Source organism: Protopterus annectens, chromosome 11.part0 (assembly GCF_019279795.1).
Source record: "Protopterus annectens isolate FY-2018-M chromosome 11.part0, PAN1.0, whole genome shotgun sequence".
Lineage (NCBI taxonomy): Eukaryota > Metazoa > Chordata > Ceratodontiformes > Protopteridae > Protopterus > Protopterus annectens.
In genome coordinates, this window is record NC_056745.1 from 557,116,002 (window position 1) to 557,138,604 (window position 22,603).

The 22,603-nt window shown below is 37.5% G+C and overlaps 1 protein-coding gene across 1 annotated transcript in view; it reads left to right on the forward strand.

Moving 5' to 3' along the window:
- Positions 1 to 22,603, forward strand: part of PTPRQ (protein tyrosine phosphatase receptor type Q) — a 4,272,575-nt gene that overhangs the window by 2,167,305 nt on the left and 2,082,667 nt on the right. The window lies entirely within an intron of this gene.

Genomic DNA, 22,603 nt, shown 5'->3' on the forward strand with positions numbered 1-22,603 from the left:
CAGTTTATTTTGTTGTCCGTTGTTTTGTTTTTTTAGGTAGTCAAAGTTGTGTAGCTTCAAACTTAATGGTTTGACCATTAGGTGTTCGAAGTTCCGCAACTTCGACTATGTGATATAGACCCTGTCAAATGCTAGCAGTAAAATAAGATACTCGATAATGTCATACCTGTGTACACTGCCATCATTTTCATGTTTTCTTCTTACTACTGGTCCTCTTTTCTGTGGTTGTAAAAAAATTGCAAAATATTTGTCCTCTCTCAGTTTCTTCTTCCTTGTCTTGGTAAATCTGCATACCAACTTCTTTCTTGTAAAAAAAAAAAGTTGAAGAGGTAAACCCTTAAAGTTGGCTGGAAGAATTGCTAAGACTGTAGTATACTGAAATTAACTGGAAACAACTGAAATGAGACTGGAATGAAAGTCTTTGTCTGTTAATTTCTCAAACTTGAGCTGAACAGGTGCCGTTCTCTCCTTTATGGACCACATCTTTTTGTACTTTTCAGAATAAATTCTGTACATGCTGTAGTTCAGTTAAGAATGCTTTATTATATGTTAACAATATCCAAATTTGCATCCATATCCATCTAGCTTAGTTTTTTTTTCTTATAACTAGCCAGTTTTCTAGTTTCAGCACTCAAATCTGTTTCTTTGATCTCAGCACTTGTTCAGAACTCACTGTAAGCTCTACATAAGCTGCAAATTATTACAGCACTCAACTTTCCACACTTGTCTAGTGGAAAGCAGTTTTTAGTACTTAATAAATAAGCACTTATCCAGGCATGTCTAAGGGTCAGCTCCCAGTGATTTCTCCTGTCTACCTGATGAATCTGGGCATCTTGGGGCAATGCAGCAATTGCCTCATGTACACAGACAACCCTCTCCTCCTACCACCCAACACTACAACCTGTGAGAGATGCACTTATATAGCCAAACTGGAAGCAAAGCTGTCTTCACCCAAGACTGGACTAGACAGTCAAGAGGAGAAGGTAAACACTTGCACCGCACCACACTCATCACATACTCCCTCAAAACCTACACCACCAAAACACACACATAGAAACACAAAACACATACCTACATTCGCGGAGGCTCTCAATAAAAACCTGCCCAAGCATCAGGGACATCCAAAGCATAAACGCAAGCAAACTCCACCCCCCCAACACAACCCAAATGACACATATCCCACAAACTCAGTGTGCCACTCAACCACAGCCCATAAGGCATAACAACGTACCCAACACTCTAGTCATAGGTAACTCTATAGTCAGGCACACAGATGTTCCACTCACTAGACTAAAAAAGGAGAAAGTTACTGTCAGCTGCCTGTCAGGTGCCAGGATCCACCACATAACGCATGCACTCAGGTCACTCCACAATAAGTACAAATATGACACTGTCATTGTCCATGTTGGTGTGAATGACCTGAGACGTACCTCCCTGGACTACATGAAAAGAGACATGGAGGAGCTCTCTGATCTTGTATCCCAGGCAGGTATGACCCTAACTGTGAGTAGCATCCTGCCATCACCCAGAATTATATCACAGTACAAGGACAAAATGATTGATTTCAACAATTGGCTAAGCTTCTGGTGTCATTCTAAGGGGATCCAGTATTTGTCTGCCTGGGACAACATGATTGACAGTCCACGATGCTTTGCCACAGATGGCCTGCACCTGTCGCCCTTAGGATTCCGGATACTGGCTAAGTCTCTTGTAACCCCTATAGTACCCTTTTTAGGCAAGGTTCAAATAACAAATTCACCACTGTAACAGGTACAAGCAAGCAAAATCTGAGGGTAATGCTACTCAATGCTAGAAGTCTAAACCTCAAAATGCACTCACTCGAGGCACTCCTTAAAATGGAGAACATTGACATCTGTGCAGTGACAGAGACCTGGTTCAAAGCTCCAGAGAGCACCCCTGCATTACCAGGCTTCAATTCATACCACACCTTTTGGCCACCTAACCCAGAAAGAAGCACTAAAGGCGGAGGCGTGTCCATATTCATTAAGGATATCCACACCTCCAGGCTAGTTGCACAGCATAATGCATCCGAGATTATCCAAGTGCAACTAACTCTGGGCAAGACCGCAATCCAAATTGTAGCTTGCTACAGACCCCCCACCATGCCCCAGGATTCACACTCCTCATTTCTTGATACACTGGAAAGTATTAGGGTACAACCCAACACCCTAATAATGGTTGATTTCAACTACTCCACCATTAACTGGGAAAACTATTCATGTACCAACTCTTTTGCTCAACGTTTTCTAGAATTCATAAATTCCAATGCCTTGGATCAACTTATTCACACCCCCAACAGGGGCAGCAATATCCTAGACCTGGTCATTACCAACATGGGAAACCGGTGTTCCACACCAGAGGTCAATTCCTCGTTGGTCAGATCTGACCACAAGCTAATCAGCCTAGACATCCACATCCCACCCCCAGCCCCAATTAGGGAAACTATCATAAAAAAAACTTCTCAAAAGCCAACTTCACACTTCTTAAGACAGAAGTGGCAAACTTCATGACACCCATGCAGATGGACAGTAGAGGTATGACTGCCGAATCCTACACTTTATAAGCACTTACACGAGTGTATGGATCATGCTATCCCTAATAGAACCAAGATGTTATCCTCCAAAAAAAGGAAGCCAATCTGGTGGACCTCTGCCATAAACAAACTCTACAACAGAAGAAAGAAACTGTTGCAAAAAAGAGTAAAATCCTATGACTGGAGGAACTCCCTGGTCAACCTCAGTAAGAAGCTGAGATCCCTCATAAAATCCTCCAAAGCTAGTTACGAAAACAAAATTGCCACTGACTCTAAAGACAGCCACAAAGCATGCTATAGCTATGTCAAGAATCTAAATGGGAACACTCAGATCTGCTCTGAGTTACAGCATAATGGCACTAAATATATAGAACCAACTGATATTGCCAACATCCTAGCAGATAGGTTCAGTGCTAACTTTACCCCCCTCTCACCCCCTAGAGGGCCCATCTCTATACCTGAAGAATGCAAAGTTCCTATAATCACAGCTGCACAGGTAAAAAACACACTCTCCAAAACCAAGAACACAGCATCCATGGGACCTGACAATATCCCAGGCTGCGTTCTACACGAACTACAGAATGAACTGGCACCCTACCTAAGTACCATGTTCAATCATAGCCTCACCTCAGGCTTTGTACCCACTGAATGGCGCACTGTGACAGTTATCCCACTCCACAAAGGGGGAGACACAACGGACCCCGGGAACTACCACCCCATTAGCCTGACGAGCCTGGTCTGCAAGGCCATGGAACGTATCATCATGGAACTCATAAACAAAGACATTGGTAATCTCCAAACTCTGGACCCTACTCAGTTTGCATTTGTAAAAGGCATATCATGTCTCCTAAACCTGATCGACTTCTTTGAAGCAGTCACCAAAGCCATAGATGAGGGTAAAATGGTTCACACAGCTTATCTAGATCTCGCCAAGGCTTTCGACACCATCCCTCACTCTGGAATTATAGATAAGCTCACTAAACTTGGTATAAATCCCTATGTCACAAGATGGGTTGCCAACTGGCTCACGGACAGAACCCACACTGTGAAAGTAGCGGATTCCAAATCTGACATCAGACCAGTGACAAGTGGAGTACCACAGGGTTCAGTCCAGGGTCCTCTCCTGTTTGATATCTACTTCTTTGAAGTGCAGGCCAACACAGAAGGTCTTTGGCTAACAAAGTTTGCAGATGACTGCAAACTAGGAGCCATAATCAAAACTCCTAACGATGTGGACAAACTACAAAAGGGCCTCAATGAGACAGATACCTGGTGTCAAAGCCATGGCCTGAAGCTCAATGCCAAAAAGTGTATTGTCATCCCCTTTGGTAAAAATTCTGTACCCATGAACTAACACATAGCTGGTAGTCTACTTAATGCCAAAAATGTGATAAGAGACCTTGGGACACAGGTGGACAGTAGTCTCTCCTTTGATAATCACATCACCACAGTGGTCAGGAAATCCTTCTACGTGGCTCATCTCATCACAAAAGGATTCTCATCCAGAAAAAAAGAGGTCATTGTTCCCCTCTACTCATCACTTATTAGACCCATTATAGAGTACAACGCCCCCTTTTGGTATGTACCTCACAAGACATCTACAACAACTGGAAAGACCACAGAAATACCTCACAAAGAGGATTACTGGCCTCAAACATATGCCCTATGCAGACCGTCTCAAAAAACTACAGCTTTACTCCATCGCATATCGCCTACTCAGGGGTGATCTCTGCTTAACATACAAAGCTATGTCAAACCCAGAGCTGTTGGACATGCTCCACTTAAAGAAATCCCAATCCCTCCGAGCTACATGCTCTAGGGACCTTAACCTTGTCACCACAATAAACAGAACTTGCTGGAGGGATAGATTCCTGTCCCAGAGACTTCCCATACTCTGGAACAGACTACCTATCTATGTCAAACAGAGCTCCTCATTAGCACTCTTCAAGAAAAATCTTGATGATTGGATGGGAAATGGGAAATTCACCCCGGGGATCACTTCTGTGGCTCTGCTCGACAGGGGCACAGGAAAATAATTTTCTTGGGTGGCGAAAGCCAGGGTACATTTTTTGGCTAGGCTTGTATGGGCCCTAGGGCCGACAGCCTAGTACCTACCTATGAACCTATAAATATTGTTTCCAATGGCAGTGCTGATAAACAATAACAGTCTGTATAAATTCTGGAATGATGAATAATAATAACACTACTGATAAATATCCATAGTTTCTGCACATATATTCTGATTCTCCTCTATAATATCAACTGAAACAGTCTTTTCTTCCTGAATATTATGGATATTTGACCTGACACAGGCTTGTATGTCTGTACTGTAAAGACCTTTTGCATATCAATATATAAAGTAACTTAACTGACTCGACTGTCTGTGTCTGAAGTATATCCTAATAATACCAAAGCCCTGTAATATTTACGCATGCATATTTATGCACCTCTTTAGCCTTGGTTTCTAAGCCTTGTCTTGCATGGGCTTCACAGTCTATTCTTTATCTAGCATTCCATTGCATGTACACATCTATTCAGAGAGAAAGGAATAGCTCTCCCTGAGAACTGTAATTTTTGTACAGCTCATGCTTAGCCAGCAAGAATATCTTTGCCTTTCTACTGAACTGTCTTTCCCTGAAACTGAGTGCATACAGGAAAACACAAGTCTGACTGTATATTTTCAATCCTCTTATTCTGCCATAATGTATTATAGTGAACTCAATAAGAATACAGTGAAAACTCTCAGTCCAACAGCTCCCCCTGAGGTCCCTGATGAAAGTTTACAGTGACCGTGTATTGTAGTTACCTCATATCTGTATTACTAACTACTGTAATCTGGTTTGAATATATGGGCTTTATGCCACCTCACTCATAATCTGCAGATGTGTTCTGATAGTGATGTCCTTCATGGTCTCAAAGGTACTATTAACTCCAAAAAGCTTTAACAGCTCCATATGCAGGAAATATATCTGTTCCAGCAATTACCCCATTATCTAGATCCATTGTCTTTAGAGTTTTAGGTCTAAGTTGTGATGTATGTGTGATGCATCTAAAACTTGTACATTATTCTGAAAACCAGTGCCTTTTAATTCTGTGTTTTTTAAAATGGATTAGACCAGGTAATACTTTTAACCATTCTCATCCAGAAACAGCATGAAGAAAATGCCATACACATCCTCAACTTGTTTCTGTGAGTCTCCAGTCAAGTTAGACAGAGTACAAACTTTTAACCCTTTCTATTTTTCTTTCCTATTGCTGTATGCTGTAATGGTAAAATTACACTGACTATTGTCTATATTTTCTACCTTATGAACTGGTGCCTTATTGTACCATGATGTCTATCTCTTATAGCAAATGAAACCTTACCCTGTTGTCCATAGATATACATTTTTAAACATTGTACTGTTTAGTCCATTTTCTTTTTGTTATATAGCCTAGCAAGCAGGATGGTTATTTTCTGAAGACTAACTGAAATCAGAACTAGAGGGATACTTTTATAACTGTCTTGAAGTATTACCACATACTGTATTAAATTGTATCTATAAATTTTCAGCTAGATTTGTTAATAATTATATTTACCTTTTTAATTTATATGTGCTGTAATAGATGTCTGCCTTCTGAATTTGTCTTAAATATCCTATAAATATTTATGAGCTATAACAGTTTACTAAAACCTATGCCTTCTGTATTTTAGATCTACACCTTTGCATACTCCTGTGTCCTTTTAACTTTCTGTCTAATGTACAATAATTATGCAAAAGCACACTGCAATCTGTAAATTAATTCACAAATTAAGCCTGCTTTGTTATACCTTGAGTATATTAAATAAATATTACTACCTATTCTTAAGATAAACTAAGCTGCAGTGGTACAGCAGTGGCATTATTGCCTCACAGCAAGAGGTTCTCCTGTTCGATTCTCGGCTAGAGTGCCTTCTGTGTGGAGTCTGCATGTCCTCCCCGTGGTCAAGTGGCCTCCGAAAGACATGCGTGAATGGGTGTGCCTTCGCTGAAGGTTGGGCATTGGGCTGGCAACTCGGCATCATAAAAATCTACTGCCAATCATTAGCAGACTGGAGTTCCACTGTGGCGACCCTTAACCGGGGAAAGCCCAAAAGACAAACAAACCTATTCTTTAGATAACTTATTTTAATAAACCTGTTACAAATAATTCTGTCACTTTACGCTTAGAATTACCGACTGAATAATGTGATGCGTGGTCTAGTAATACTGTTTACAAATAATTCTGTCACTTTACCCTTAAACTAATGACTGAATCATGTGAAGTGTGATGTAACTGCATGTTGTAACTGAGTGTGAATGTTATATTCCGATATCTGACTGAAATGTACAGTACTGAACTCATAACTGAGTATGAATGTCATATTCTGAAATTTGACTGAAATGTACTAAACTGAATATATATATAATTGAGTAAGATTGTCATATTCTGAACCTTGATAGAAATTTACATTAAAGTGATACATATTTATACTGAGCATTTAAAATAGCTGTATGTATTCTGGAAACTAACTAAACTAATAGTAAAGGAATATCGTTTACCAATGTTACCTGAACAAAAATAAACATAAAAGCATAATTGAAATCTAGTAAATGTTATCATAGGAGGTTACTAGGCTATTGGCCGTGAGGGCCTTATAAGCCTAGCCAAGAGTTTAGCCCATGTTTAGAAAAAATCAACACCCGATGCCCCTGTCCAGCAGGGACACAGGTGGAATCACAGGGGTATATTTTCTGTTTCCCATCCAGTTATCCAGGTTGAGCATAAAAAGGAGTAAAGAGGTACTCTGCTTGATGTAAAGAGGGAGTCTATTCCACAGATGGGGGAGTCTCTGGGATACAAATCTGTCCCGCCAACAAGTCTTGTTGATGTCATAGACCAGGTTGAAGCTGTGTATGCAGGGTACTCTGGTGGAGCTTGACTGACAGATATGCAGCAGTCCCATCAATGTGGGGTCCGTGATCACCTTGTATGCCAGACAGCAGTCACCTCTGAGGAGTCTGTATGAAACCGAGTAGAGAGATAGGGCTTTTAGCCTGTGTATGGTAGATGTTTGAGGCACTGGATTCTCCTGGTGAGGAACTTCTATGGTGTCTCCAGCTGCTGCATGTGCTTTGTGAGGTACATGCTGAAAGGGGCGTTGTACTCAATAATGGGCTTTATAAAGGAAGAATACAGGGATGTTATGACCTCCTTGTCCCTGGATGAGATACCCTTACTTATGAGTGGGCCATGTAGAAGGCTTTCCATATAACAGAAGCAACATGGTGGTCAAAAGTCAGTTTGTTATCAACCTGGGTGCCCAAATCCTTCATGACTGATTGCATGCTTAGGATGTTGTTATTAATGTGATAATTTGTGGAGACATCATTCTCCCAAAAGGGTATAATGATGCATTTTTTAGTATTCAGCTTAAGGCCATGTTTCTGGCACCAGTCATTTGTCTGAGTGAGACCGTCTTGGAGGATGTCCACATCACTAGGGGGAATTGATGACAGCACACAGCTTGCAGTCATCTGCAAACTTGGTCAGCCATAGCCACTGGTTTTGGCCTGCACCTCAGAAAAGTATATCGCAAATAACAAAATAACAGAGGCCCAAGACCGAACGCTGGGGCACTCTGCTTGTTACGGGTGTACTGCTTGAGGTGGCTTCCCCTATTTTGACTACATGGATTCTATCAGTGAGCCAGTTTGCTACCCATCTGGTAACATATGGATTGATGCCTAGTTACGAGAGTAGTATGAGTGAGCAGTAATGACCAGTTCCATAGATATAAGGGGAAGGGGGCCAGTACTGACGATGATAAGATTTACTGATGGAGGGGACAGAGGGGTAAAGTTTTCACTCACTCTGTCAGCCAGCAAGTTTGCTATAGCTACATAATTTGTATATGTGGTGCCCTTGACCACTAGTTCTGAACAGATCTGGCTGCTTCCTTTGAGGTTGTGGACATATGCGAAGAATGCCTTATGATTGTCTCTAGTAGATGTGGCCAATTTGGACTCGAAGTTTGCTGTGGATGATTTCAGTAGTGCTCTTATTTACTTGTTCAAGCTAAGGGGACATTGCTTCTAATTGGGCACCTGCTTCTTCTTGGTCTTGGACAGCAATCTTTTCCTTTTGTTATAGAGTTTATTTATTGCAGATGTGCACCAGACAGGTTTACTCTTCCTTGCGGAGGATGATTTAGTCCTGTTGGGTATTCCTGATGCCGTGCATCTATACAAATGCTCATATAATACTTTGGTGTAGTTTTGGATATTGGTGCCAGTCCCTACAAAGCAGGAGGAGGCTGTGGAGCTGTTTATACCATCCCTCAGGAGGCTGTAATCAGATTTGGAGAAGTTTTTATGTCTGATCCTAGCTAGAGGGGGGGTTGGGGGAGATGCTAACTTTGAAAGTGGCCACTTTGTGGTTGAATTTTAACAGGTAGGATGATAGTATAGGGATGCTGCAGTGATTACTCATGTTGGTTAACACCAAGTCCAAGATATTATCACCTCTTGTGAGGGTATCAACTAGCTGTTCCAAGGCATTTGCATTGACAAAATCAAGGAATCTCTGGGCATTTGTGTTCTGGCATGAGTATTTCTTCCAATCTATGTTTGGGAAGTTAAAGTCACCCAGGATCAGGGTAAAGGGTTGAATTTTGATAGATTCAAACAGGTCCAAATAGGTGAATTTGGAATCTTGAGTCAGATATGGGGGCCAGTAGCTAGCTATGATATGAATAGGGGTCTTGTCAATGGTTAACAGCACCTGGAGTGTCTCTTACTGTTTGACCAGCCTGGAGATGTGTATGTCTTTAAAGTATATTGAAACTCCACCTCCTTTGGCTTTACTGCCACAGTTTGGGGTCTGAATGAATGATAGGATGAGTAACCAGGTATGGCTGGGGTGCTCTCTGCAGCATTGAATCAGGTTTCTGTGACTGCACAGGTGTCAGCATTTTCCAGGGTTAGGAATGCTTGCAATGAGTGAAGTTTCATATTTAGACTCCTAGTGTTTAGTAGCATGACTTTTAATGTATATTCTGCTGAAATTCTTATGTTGGTAGTTTTAACCTCATTACTTTTCCTAAAAAAGGCACTATAGGGGAGGCAAGAGCCTTTGTCAAAGCCTGAAGCCCAGGTGAGACAGATGCAGGCCATCTCTGGCAAAGCATCATGGTTTGTCGATCATATCTTCTCAGGCTGTCAAGTACTGAATCCCCCTGCAATGACACCAGAAACTAAGCCAATAGTTAAAGTCGGTCATTTTCTGTTTGTATTAAGATATAATTCTGGGTGATGGCAGTATGCTGCTTAAGGCTAGGGATATACCTGCCTGGTACACATAGACAGCGAGTTCAATCATGTCTCTCTTCATATAGTCCAGAGAGGTACATCTCAAGTCATTCACGCCAACATGGAATATGACAGAGTCATAACAGTACCTCTTGTTGAGAGACTTGAGTGCATATGTGATGTGGCAAATTCTGGCAGCTGAGAGAATTTGCTCCCCTTGACTTATCCATCTGTGTGTCTGACAATGTAGTCTCCCATTACTAATATGTTGGGTTTATGGTGAAGCCTTAGCTGTGAGGCACAGGTGTGTGGACTAAGCATGGCATGTGGTGTGGAGGGCTGTGTAGATCATGTGTGTTTTTGCCTTGGATGTCTCCTTTGTTTGGATATGTTTATGTGGAGGTCCTCCTCATGTGTAGGTGTGTGTTGTGTAGGTGGTGTTTGAGGTGTAGTGATTGTGTTGGCAACCTTTTCATGCCAGATATTCTGGCTTGAGGGGGAGACAGCTTGGTCTCTAGGTTCCTAATGTAATTACATCTCTTACAAATTGTGTACTTAGGTGGTAGTAGTAGATGGTTGCCTGTGTACATGAGGTATTTGCTACACTGTCTCAGGATGCCCATATGAACCAGACTAGGAGGAGTAACTGTAGGAAACTGTCCATCCATATTTGTCAGAATTTGAGGGAAAAAGGCCAGAGAAAGCTAAGGGGTGGGCCTAAAGCCAGAGTGCTTAAACCAAAAACTAAGAACTTAGAATAATGCTTAAGAATAACACTTAACAATTTAGACAGGCTATAAACAAAAAAGATGCAGTTGAACACTTTAGAGAACAGGCAGCAAGTAGGAGGATAAAGCAAAGCAAGATAAAGTAACAGAGTAGAAGAAAGAAACAAAATTAGAAAAATATGAGCAGCTGAATAAAGTGTTTTTTTAAGGGAGAGAGCAGAAACAGAAGAGAATTCATGGTAAAGGGACTAAGGGGTTTGACTTCCTAAATGATCTCTGTATTAGGTAGAATGAGCTTGAGAACACAACAGCAATAGTGTGGGAGGGTGGTAGAAAAAAAGTTTCAGCACAGATCAAAAAATAAAATTCTGCCCACAAATATATAAATAATTCAGTCAAGCAAAAATAAAGACAATGCAGAACTCTGAACAGTTAAAATTCCAATTATATACTTATCACCTCTATATTTCCAGATTGTTCGGCAAGCACTCTCACTAAAAGCACAAGGACATTCTAGAAATGATATGCAGGAACTTACAAAAAGGCAATATTTTTATACCAGCAAGACAAAAGCCAAGCCTTGAGACAATCAGATAACACAAAAGCTGTTAGACCAATTTTAACAACTTTAAGAACACAAACAGCAATAGGTTGGGAGAGTGAGAGAAAGTACAAATCAGAAAACAAAATTCTGCCAGCAAATATATAAATAATTTAGTCAAGCAAAAATAAAGACAGTGCAGAACTCTGAATAGTTAAAGTGCCAATAATATACTCATCAGCTCCATATTTCAAGATTGTTTGAGAAGCACTCTCAGTCAGAACGCAAGGAGATTCTAACAGTAATATGCAGCTATTTACAAAAAGGCAATATTTGATACCAGCAAGACAAACACGAAGTGTCGAGACAATCAGATAACACAAAAGCTGTTAGACCAGTTTTACCAACTTTAGGAACACAAACAGCAATAGGGTGGGAGGGTGGAAGAAAAAAAGTTTTAGCACAGATCTAAAAACAAAATTCTGCCAGCAAATATATAAATAAATCAGTCAAAAAAAAAAGACAGTGCAGAAGTCGGAACAATTATAGTGCCAACAATATACTTATCACCTCTACATTTCCAGATTGTTTGAGAAGCACTCTCAATGTGAACAGAAGGAGATTCTAGCAATGATATGCATGAATTTACAAAAAGCAATATTTTTATACCAGCAAAACAAAAGCCATGCCATGAGACAATCAGTTAATACAAAAGCTGTTATACCAGTGTTACCAACTTTAACTACCCCAACAGCAACAGGGTGATTTACCACTATGCCATTTGAGCTGTTATGGGTGAGAGAAGAAAGTTTCAGCACAGATCAGAAAACAAAATTCTACCAGCAAATACATAAATAATGCAATCAAGCAAAAATAAAGACAGTGCAGGACTCTGAACAGTTAAAGTGCAAACAATATACTTATCAGTTCTGTATTTCCAGACTGTGTGAGAAGCACTCTAAGTCAGAACACAAGGAGATTCTTGCAACCATATGCAAGAATTTACAAAAAGACAGTATTTTTATGCCGCAAGACAAAAGCCAGTCCTTGAGACAATCAGATAACACAAAGCTGTTAGACCAGTTTTACCAACTTTAAGAACCGAAACAGCAATAGGGAGAGAGGGTGTGAGCACAGTGATATATAAATAACTCAGTCACGCAAAAATAAATACAGTGCAGATCTCTGAACGGTTAAAGTGGCAACAATATACATGTATCACCTCTATATTTTCAGATTGTTTGAGAAGCACTCTCAGTCTGAACACAAGGAAATTATAGCCATGATATGCAGGAATTAACAAAAAGCAATAGTTTTATACCAGCAAGAAAAAAGCCAATCCTTGAGAGAATTAGATAATGCAAAAGCTGTTAGATCAGTTTTACTAACTTTAAGAACACAAACAGCAATAGGGTGGGAGGATGGGAGAAAAATGTTTCAGCACAGATCAGAAAATAAAATTCTGCCAGTAAATATATAAATAATTCAGTCATGCAAAAATAAATACAGTGCAGAACTTTGAACAGTTAAAGTGCCAACAATATACTTACCTCAGTATTCTCAGATTGAGAAACACTCTCATTTAGAACACAAGGAGACTCTAGCAATGATATATAGGAACTTACAAAAAGGCAATATTTTTCTACCAGCAAGACAAAAGCCAAGCCTTGAGACAATCAGATAACACAGAAATGTTAGACCAGTTTTACCAACTTTAAGAATCCAAACAGCAATCGGGTAGAAGGGTGGGAGAAAAAAAGTTTCAGCACAGATCAGAAAACAAAATTCTGCCAGCAAATATATAAAAAATGCAGTCTAGCAAAAATAAAAGAGAGTGCAGAACTTTGAACAGTAAAAGAGCCAACAACATATTTATCAGCTCTATATTTCCAGATTGTTTGAGAAGGATTCTTAGTCAAAACTCAAGGAGATTCAAGCAATGTTATGTTGGAATTTACAAAAAGTCAATATTTTTTACCAACAAGACAAAAGCCAGTCCTTGAGACAATCAGATAACACAAAAGCATTTAGACCAGTTTTACCAACCTTAAAGACACAAACAATAGGGTGAAAGGGTGGGAGAAAAAAAAGTTTCAGCACACATAAGAAAACAAAATTCTGCCAGCAAATATATAAATAATGTAGTCAAGCAAAAATAAAGACAGTGCAGAACTCTGACAGTTAATGTGCCAACAATATACTTACCAGCTCTGTATTTTCAGATTGTTTGAGAAGCACACTCAGTCTGAACACAAAGAGATTCCAGCAATGATATGCAGGAATTTACAAAAAAGCAGTATTTTTATACCGCAAGACAAAAGCCAAGCCTTGACACAGTCAGATAACACAAAATATGTTAGACCAGTTTTACCAACTTTAAGAAAACAAACAGCAATAGGGTGGGAGTGTGAGAGAAAAAAAAATTCAGCATAGATCGGAAAAAAAAAATTCTGCTAGCAAATATATGAATAATTCAGCCAAGCAAAAATAAAGACAGTGTATAACTCTGAACAGTTAAACTTCCAAAAATATACTTATCACCTCCGTATTCTCAGATTGTCTGAGAAACACTCTCAGAACACAAGGAGACTCTAGCAATGATATGCAGGAATTTACAAAAAGGCAATATTTTTCTACCAGCAAGACAAAAGCCAAGCCTTGAGACAATCAGATAACTCGGAAATGTTATACCAGTTTTACCAACTTTAAGAACCCAAACAGCAATCGGGTAGGAGGGTGGGAGAAAAAAGTTTCAGCACAGATCAGAAAACAAAATACTGCCGGGAAATATATAAAAGATTCAGTCAAGCAAAAATAGAGACCAGAGAACTCTGAACAGTTAAAGAGCCAACAATATACTTATCAGCTCTATATTTCCAGATTGTTTAAGAAGCATTCTCAGTCAGAACTCAAGGAGATTTTAGCAATGAGATGCAGGAATTTACAGAAAGCAATATTTTTATATCAGCAAGACAAAAAGCTAAGCCTTGAAACAATCAGACAACACAAAAGCTGTTAGACCAGTTTTACCAACTGTAAAAACACTAACAGCAATAGAGTTGGAGGGTGGGGGAAATACAGTTTCAGCATAGATCAGAAAGCAAAATTCTGCCAGCAAATATATAAATAATTCAGTCGAGCAAAAATAGACACCGCAGAACTCTGAACAGTTAAAGTGCCAACAATATATTTATCACCTTTATATTTCCAGATTGTTTGAGAAGCAGTCTCAGTCAGAACACAAGGAGATTCTATCAATGATATGCAGGAATTTAAAAAAAGGCAAAATTTTTATACCAGCAAGACAAACGCCAAGTCTTTAGACAATCAGATAACACAAAACCTGTTAGACCAGTTTTACCAACTGTAAGAACACAAACAGCAATAGGGTGAGTGGGTGTGAAAAAAAATGTTACAGCACAGATCAGAAAACCAAATGCTGCAAGAAAATATATAAATAATTCAGCCAATCAAAAATAAAGACAGTCCAGAACTCTGAACAGTTAAACTGCCAACAATATACCTTTTCAGCACTATATTTCCAAATTGTTGGAGAAGCACTCTCAGTCAGAACACAAGGAGATTCTAGCAATGATATGCAGGAATTTACAAAAAGCAATATTTTTATACCAGCAAGACAAAAAGCCATATCATGACACAATCTTATAACACAAAAGCTGTTATACCAGTTTTACCTACTTTAAGTACCCAAACAGCAACAGGGTGAGAGGGTGGGAGAAAAAAGTTTCAGCACAGATCAGAAAACAAAATTCTGCCAGCAGATATATAAATAATTCAATCAAACAAAAATAATGACAGTGCAGAACTCTGAACAAAGAATATACTTATCACCTCCGTTTTCTCAGATTGTTTGAGAAGCACTCTCAGTTAGAACACAAGGAAATTATTGCAATGATATGCAGGAATTTACAAAAAGGCAGTATTTTTATACTGCAAGACAAAAGCCAAGCCTTGAGAAATCAGGTAACACAAAAGCAGTTAGACCAGTTTTACCAACTTTAAGAACACAAACAGCAATAGAGCAGGACGGTGGAGCAAAGTTGCATGGGTGCTTATCCAGCTACTGCTAACACTACTAAAGACTATGTTAACAGACAAATTGCTTCATATGCAGATGTGGTAACAGGACAAATGACTGAATGCAGCCGCAGCAAGTATGGGATTAAATGAGCCAGATAGTTTTTCTACACACAGGGCAGACTTTTTAACTTAGCTGAATAAAGATTTTAAATTACTTGAAAGCCATATAATGGAGTGTGCTGTATCTAGTGAAATGGGTAATAGTACCATAAAAGATAGTTTAAAATGGAAACGCTGCTTAAGTACTATTGTGGAGTGCAGCTTGACAATGCTTTCTTTGAGGAGTGTATCAAATGTAACATGTCCCTAAGGGTCTCAGAGTTTTCAAATTTCAAAGAAAATGGTAAACGCTGCTACCTGAAGATCCTTCTTCGTAAAAATGAAGAAACAAGATGAAACAAGATGAGTAAAAACTGGAGACGGACCACCACGATGTAATAAAATGACCAAGTTTATTGAGAGAGATGAGCGCTTTCGCGTACTCCCAGGGTGCGCTTCATCAGATCTATTTTAATTAATAAAACTCTATCTTTTTATACATTTAACTTCATTAAAACATTCAGCATCAATCAATTAATTAAATCATCATTACATAATTAAACTTGTATCTTGATAGTATAAGGCAAAATATACTGAATATCAAATGCAGCTTCAGTTCAAATCCACAATTCAACCTTCAAATTGCTATATATAGAGATGTTCTAGTTATAGCCATATGGCTTAATATATCAGAATGTAATGTATCAAAATAAATATGTATGATAAAGTAAAATAAAATAAACATTAAATATAAAATATATGAAATATAATCTGAAAAATGGAAATATACAATTTAAGTGCAGTGAATATAACTAAGTAGAAAAATCTTACTTATTTAAACTTCCGTGCTTCAAGCAAAGGTTTTATGCTGATGAACTGATTGAGACCAGGGTCTTGATGTGCTCTTAATTTTAAAATCCATTTTAATTTGATGGTTTCTAAATTATTGATGTTATTATTAGTTTTCAAATTTCATAACATTTTAACTAATGGGTCAATCCTCCATAAAGAATTACTTGAATTGTTTGTCTGTACGGGTCTTGATTTTATGCGTCTCCTTATTAGAGATAATAAATGATTAATGACAACACTCGGGGAAGAAATTGTAACACTAGAATATACTATCACTAGCGACTCCTTGTTTTCGACTTATATGAACCATTATAAGAGCTTGCTAAAAAGGGTGGAACAACATGTTATGGATATCAAAGAAAGAAAGAAAAACAAAAACTCATTAGGGACCAGCAGGATTATGATTTGAAATGTGCCTATCCACTTCCTAAAGAAGATTTTAAAAAATGGATTAACATTGGTTGGCACACCAGTTCCAGACACCCCGTTGGACACACTGTGGCACAATCAATAACAGGTTTTCTTTAATCAGGAAGGACAGGATTTTTACAATTAACCATCCCCTCTACCCAGATTGTCAAGGCTTCAGAACAAGAAGAAGAGTCAGATTATTATCTGAAAGCTTTGAATGGACAACAAATGAACTTTTACCATCAATCAAATGGCAAACTGAGAGGGAAGGGGAGGAAGAACTCCCAGTATCAATGATAAGGGACAATGCTAGGGACTTTTCCATGTTAGAGTTTCAAAGACTTAAAATATATAATTAAATGGACATTCAGCTTGATGAAAAACACAGTATGTTATTTTCAAAAGGGTTTAATTTTATTCCAAATAATACATGTAATTAATTAAATAATATCAGTGATATTAAATTTTTTGCAAGGAAAATTAAATTTAAACTATTGTTTGATACCAACAATGAGAGTGAAAACATAAATGTATTACATAGAACAAGTACCTTCAACCCCACTTTGTTATTGCCAATAGCTCTTTGAGAGGTTATGGAAATTTGATTTAAGAGAAAAAAAGTAGTAAATCTACCTTTCCTACAAATTTTAATTTAAGTAGAGTTGAGCACACCATTTTATCTGAATTGCCCAATATCAAGGTGATTAGAATAATGAAGCCAGGTAAAGGTGGAGGGGTGGTGATTATGAATTATTTACAACATGCCCAAACAATGCAATGTTTTTTATAACAATGGATTTTTCACCGCAGCATCTTTAAATGAGGTGAGCATTGCTAATTATAGGGTTTATTGTTTATTAGAAGAATTATTTCTTGAATATCAGTTTGATCTGGAGGAAATTAGGTTTCTAAAGGTTAAGAAACATTTGATACAGGTGTTATTTGGTATCCCCAAAGTACATAAATCTATCGTCAACCTCCTAGTGAGACCAACTTTGGCAGTCAGAGGCTCAAAGACTCAGCCATTAGCTAAATGTATAGATTCCAAACTTAAGAACTACGTTCTTGATGAGGAACATGTACTTAAGGATTCCTGACATCTTTTAAAATGCTTAGCTGATTGTGAGTCTAAAGAAAATATAACATTTCTTACTACAGATGTCAAGGATTTATTTTTGTGTATCCCTCACGAAGAAGATTTGGAAATTTTTAGGGAAGCCTTGGTATTGGATGCCAAGTTATCTGAAAATTAAATTTATGTGTTATGCACTCTAATGGACATAGTTTTAACTAATAACTATCTTTTTAATGGAGAATATTTCACACAAACAAAGGGAGTGGTGATGAGATCACCTGCAGCACTGGTCTTATTGAATATTGTACTGTGGTTGTGGGAGACAACATTTATTTACAATTCCATATACACCCATTCCATCTATCGCTACTTCAGGTACCTAGATGATATTTTGATTTTTATGGGAAACATGAGACACAAAAAGTATTGGAATGTATGGATTTTATAAATAGCTCAACAACTTTTTTGAAGTTTACACACAGCTTTAACGTTGAAAAAATAAACTATTTGGATTACATTTGTATAAATTTTGAGACTTCTATACATATGAATCCTACGTATTAAAATAACTTCCTACATTTTGAAAGTAGCCATCCAATATGACAAAAAAGAAATTTAATGAAGAGTCAGATGATTAGACTTTCATGGCTTATAGCTGATGATGGAGAGCTTACTATTAAAGAAGCTGTAAGATATGTCTAGATAAAGAGGGTATTTTAATTCACTGTTAAATGAGGAAGGATGATTGGTGTCCAGGGAAAGATATACACAATACCCCCCTATTTTAAAACAGTTTGATTTTGAATTTAATCCTTGAAATAAAGATCTGGATATAGACCTCACTATTACTTATGACCATCAACATACTTTTACTATAAATATTATTCAGACAAAATCGGGATGGTGTTTTGGGGGAATTTGGTTTGATTGAAAAGTTAGGCCCATCCCCTAAAATCATATATAGAGGAGATAAGAACATAAAACACATTTTTGAAAAAACATGTAATGGAGGATGGATTCTGTTTAGAAAAATTAAAAAAAATGTGGTGCTTGTAAGGAATGTAGGTTCATTAATGAGACGGCCCATCCCCTAAAATCATATATAGAGGAGATAAGAACATAAAACACATTTTTGAAAAAAAACATGTAATGGAGGATGGCTTCTGTTTAGAAAAATGAAAAAATGTGGTGCTTGTAAGGAATGTAGGTTCATTAATGAGACAACAAATATCACAACTGGTAGTTTTAAGAAAGTATACCTTGTTTTAGGAATTTTGGTTGTATAAAAAAGGGGGTAGTTTATGTCATGAATTGCTTGTCCCATCTAGCGTTTTACTTAGGCAAGACAGAAAAGCAACTTAGGAAAATAATTTATCAGCATATCTATGCTATTAAGAAGAAGGATATAACTAATGCAGTTTATAGACATAGCACCACTTGTCAGAATTTTAAGAAATTAATTTTTTGTGGGATAGAGAAAGTGGCCCATAATGAAAGGGTCTATATTAAAATCCCGAAAGGCTGTAACAGTGAATGTATGTACATTGACACATAAATGTCAATGTACATAAACACCAAAACACATAATTGGTGAAAATCACAATGCCGAACATGTTTGTTTAGCCAGCAGCATGATTGTGGGGATAAGGAAATATATTCTTTTCCCCACTGTAGTGCAATCTCAGAGTTGGTATATTTACGTAAGGGGGTGGGGGGGCTTGCCCCCCTTCAAAAGTGGGTTAATTTCAGTTTTGTATGTTTGTTTGAACATACCTGTGAGGTGCTCTTGCTTGATGTAACATGTTCAACATTGTAATTTTCGCCGATTACGTTTCACTGCTTATGTACATCGATGTTTATGTGTCGATGTACATACATTCTCTGTTAAGGCCTTTTGGGATTTTAATATAGACCCTAATGAAAGGGGAGGGAATTGGTCTTCCTGTGTAGAATTTATGGAGACATACTGGCAAATTTTCCTGAATGCCACACAATTTCCAGGTATTAATGACAGGGTATCCATTAGTAGCATTTTAGCACTGAAAGCAGATGCAATTTAAGTTTTACTACTTTATACCAGGTTACAAGAAGTTCTTATTACGGGTCAGTCATATAGATATTATTAATGTTTTAGGTGACATTTATTTTACAGCTGATTCCTTGGGGTGTTATATTATATTAGACATGGGTACAAGAGTGTTTACTAAATATATATTTTTAAAGGAATTGAATGTCTTAATTAACATGTTTTACAATCACTAGCATTTATTTTTATTAGTTGAACTAATATTTTTTGAGATGAATAGTTTTAAGAAAGGTTTCTTTTAAGACAATTGTAAGGAAAGTTTTTTTAAATGGCCTAATTACTTTAATTGTTGATATAACATGATTGGTTATTTATGACAATTTAAATGCTTGTTTTTACTGACTTATTCATCTGATAAATTTCCAGTTTAATTAAAGGAATGAAAGCGCTCATTTTATATGACAGACCTGGCTCTGGCAGTTATTTCAGCAGGTTATCCTTGTGTTCATAGTTTGTTTCTTTCCAAAGTTGTGGTTTTGGTTATTTATAAATAATTACTGTCCCACTTACCTAAAAAGTACATAACATCTTACATAAATTTATGATTAATTTTTTCTGTCATCTGCAGCTTTTTAACGTTTTTCTTGCTTCTTCGCTATGTGACACTGGAAACTTGAAAGTTTGTGAAGATGGTGAAGTACACTGCTGTTAACTGGATAATGTCTTTTTATGTTCTGAAGGAACACAGCTGATGGTTGTAGATTTTCTGAAATAGTGCTGGTCTGTTGTTCTTTCAGGCTTTTCTTGAAGTAGTGTTTTGAATAATCACTTTTGCTCTACAATCTAACAGCTGTGATTACTATATGTATAGGTATGTCATCTGCTCTGTTTTCTTTATGAAGTTTACATCTGGAATATTAATGGTGTCTTACTGAAAAGTCTGCTCTGTAAGGAGTAACTATAGTACTGTCAGCTCTATCCTTATTCTGTGTGGAGTTCAGTTTCCCATCTGGAAAAATGCTGGTGTGCTGCTGAAAAGTTTGTTATGAAACAAGTCTGCTGCAGTTACTGATAGAGTGGAAAAAAAGTGTTACTGTCGGAGGCTGCTTTTACTTTTCCCTGAAGTCTGTTCTGTAGGATAAATGTAGTCTGACTGCTGATAAGGTTGCTATTGAGTTTTGGGACTTACTTTAACTGTTGTCACCCCATCAATGATAGGCTCACCATTGAAAGAATTGATAAGACTGTAGTATACTAGAATTAATTTGGAAACAACTGAAATGAGACTGGAATGAAAGTCTTTATCTGTTGATTACCCAAACTTGTGCTGAACAGGTGACAGTCTGTTATTTATAGGCCAAATCATTTTGTACTTTCACAATACATGTTGTAGTTTGGTTTAGAATGCTTTATTAGATGATAACACTATCCAGATACTGTCGCCAATAACAGTGTTGATAACAGTGTTGATAACAGTCTGTAGAAATTCTGGAATAATGGAGAACAGTAACAGTGCTGATGAATATCCAAAGTTTCTGGATGTATATTCTGATTCTCCTCAATAATAATATCAACTGAAACAGTCTTTTCCTCCTGAATAGTATGGATATTTAACCTGACTTCTGTACTTAGGCTTGAGTGTCTGTACTATAAAGACCTTTTGCATATCAGTCCAAAAACTATCTTAACTTATTCATTCCAGTGGAGCTCAGGAAGTTTGTAGTGTGATTTCCAATGGGTGGAGCCTAAGCCTTTTGACAGAATCAAAGTATGTCCTCACATTTCAAATAAATGCTCATACCTCTGGAACCATAGGGGTTATGAAAGAAGTATAAATGGAGAACTCTTCAGCACAAACTATTTTTATAGTGGCAGCATTCTTTAGGCTCTAGGTCTTAAACCAAATTTTATAAATCACAGTAAACATAACTATTATTTTGTAAACAACTTACAATATCTCAGCAACAACTCAATTTTCACACATACTGTCAGCAGCATTTTATTCATCTAGCAGAGAGCTTTTATATGAGTCTTAGGAGTTCTGTATGTGTTACTTGGTTGTTGAGATATTTAGAAAAATGTGAAAGTTGTATCTATATAAATTAATATCATAAAAATGACATTTAATATCTCTTTACCTCCATTAGACTGAGGTAAAATATTACTGCAATTGTGTTTGCCACTGCGCAAGCTTTAAGATGAAATCTTTTAAAACTTGTACATAGCATGGTTTTAGAATTATTGATGCAAATATGAACAAGCAATATTTGATGCCTAGAGTCATTAGGAGGTAACTGCAGATAGACCTAGAGGCATCACTCGGATGTAATGAGTTAACTGACTCAACTAAATGTGTCTGAAGTATACCCTAATAATACCAAAACCCTGTAATATTTGGCCGCTTCTTTAGCCTTGGTTTCCAAGCAATGTCTTGCATATTCCTCAGTCTATTCTTTAACTAAAATTCCATTGCAAGTACACATATCTTTCCCTTGAGAGAGGAACATTCTGTAGCTCTCCCTGAGATCTGTTACTTTTGCACATCTCATGCTTAGCCAGCAAAATTATCTTTTACTTTGTACTGAACTGTTTTTCCATGAAGCAGAATGCATACATGAAACAAGACTGACTCTATATTTTCAGTCCTATTATTCTACCTTAATGTACTATAGTGAACTTACTAAGAATACAGTGAAAACCCCCAGTCTAACACTCGTCAAAAATATCTTCAGTATTTTCCTTTTACCAGATGTGGCTTCTACTTCCAACCTCTCATTTTTTCCTTCTGTGCAACTCTTTCTCCACCATGTCACTCAGTTGTGCTCCCCTCTCCTTCCTTTAGATCTGCTTGGTTAATCAAATCTTCCAGCACAGTCTGAAATCCTTGAATTTCCTAATCTGTAACAATTATTTCATTCTCTACTCCTTCCTTCAGTAAATTTTCTTCTGCTTCTCTTTATTTATTT